Source organism: Rattus rattus, chromosome 2 (assembly GCF_011064425.1).
Source record: "Rattus rattus isolate New Zealand chromosome 2, Rrattus_CSIRO_v1, whole genome shotgun sequence".
Taxonomy (NCBI): Eukaryota; Metazoa; Chordata; class Mammalia; order Rodentia; family Muridae; genus Rattus; species Rattus rattus.
The window spans coordinates 114,915,277-114,917,144 of NC_046155.1; the positions used below are offsets into that span (position 1 = coordinate 114,915,277).

Sequence of the window (1,868 nt, forward strand, 5' to 3'; positions counted from 1 at the left end):
AAATTTTGTTGTTTTGTTTGTAAATGAACTAGATAAGGAGTTATCAATTGACCAGATATTCATCCATTCTTACCTTGAATAGAAAATTACCAATTCTTTTAGAAATGTATACTCCCCAAATGAAAATGGTTTTATCATACAATATTAGATACTGGTATTGTAACTTTAGAGGTTAGCCTGATGTAAAATAATTTTCTGATCTTTAACCACATCAGTCTTCATCTGAGTGTTTATTAACTCAAGGCAAAATAAGAGAATCTACTTTTTTTTGAGAATCGAAAATTATAAAACTTGCTTGTTAAATGTGACACTATACGATGGACAGATACTTTGACTTGTTAGGTAAGTGAACTCCTTGGGAAAAGATTGTTTTCCAACCTCCTCAAAGCACACTTGATATCAGTATTTCTCAGGCTGTAAATCACAGGATTAAGTGCTGGAGGCAAAACAGTATGCAGCACAGAAAACAGCCTGTCTGAAGCTGAGGGTTCTTCTGAGGATGGCTTCAGATAGACAAAGCAGGCAGTAGCAATAAAAGTACTGAAAACAATGAGGTGGGGGAGGCAGGTAGCAAATGCTTTGGACTGACCTTAGTGGTAGGAATCTTCAGCACAGTGGAGAAAAATGTAACAGTAAGAGATCACAACAGAGATGAAAAAGACATACCCAGACAAAACCAATTCCAAGACTTATATAAATGACTAGGAGTTTGTCAGAGCAAGAAATCTTTAACAATGAGGAATATCACAGAAAAACTGTGGAATCACCTGGAACCACACAGAAAGGCATGGAAAATATACGGCTGTGTATAAAAACTCCGAGGAGTACCCTAGAGACCAGGGAACACCCACCATCCACACATTACCACTACTCATGATGGTTTCATATAGTGTAGGGGAGAACAGATAGCCAATATAACGATCTATGACATTATGATGGATACATCCTTCCCCAGATGTAAAAGTAGTCATTAAAAACACTTGGAGGGCACAAACCCAGAATAGAAATTGAATTAGTGTGTGTATGCTATTGATAAAGAAAATTTGGATTGAAACAGAAATAAAGAAAAATATCCAACAGGGACAAATTCTTTAGGAAAAAAAGTACATGGGTGTTTTGAGTTTCAGATCCAAAAGTGACAAGAGTGATGATAAGGAAGTTACTCATTATGACTGCTAGATACATTACTAGGAAGAACAGCCCACATACAGTCTGTGGCTCAGAAACGTCTGAGAATCCCATAAGTATGAAACTTGTTATTTTAGTCACATTGGGCATGATAAGGAGTCTTTCCCCAGCCTGTAAGTTATGAGAAATAAACAAAAATTGCATAATAGTGATGTGCAAAATGCTCAGAAATGGGAGCCAGGACCCCATGATAAACATTGTATAGCTCCCACTTTATCTTTCAATAAGGTGCTTTATTTTTCACTGGATGTATAAGTTGTACTAATATACCATTTACAACTGTTGTACCATGTGTTTCTACAAATTTTAGAAAAATTATACATTATATTATAAATATGTATATATATATATCAATATATCATCATTTTTTTAATATTATTGACTTTTTTTCCATGAAATTGTACAGTTTTCAGTGGGCAACAAAACAGCAAAATAAAACCTTCAAGTCTTTTCCTTCACTTTTATTTTCCTTTATTCTTAATCTTGTTTCAGACACTGCTATACTTTGTATGGCCAGAATTATCATTTACAAGAATTTTCCCTAATGTGAAATTGTCTTTCACAATATTTTCAAAGTTTGCCAGAATATATGTGCTTTATCATGTTTTCTGGACCCTTGACTAGGCTTGGATTCCTTATTTTGTTGCTTTCAGTCTTTGGACAAAACTTCTTTCATGTAC

General features: G+C 34.5%; 1 pseudogene; it reads right to left on the reverse strand.

Moving 5' to 3' along the window:
* Nucleotides 1-338: 338 nt before the first annotated feature.
* Nucleotides 339-1,278, reverse strand: LOC116894251 (annotated as a pseudogene).
* Between the last annotated feature and the right edge of the window lie 590 nt (nucleotides 1,279-1,868).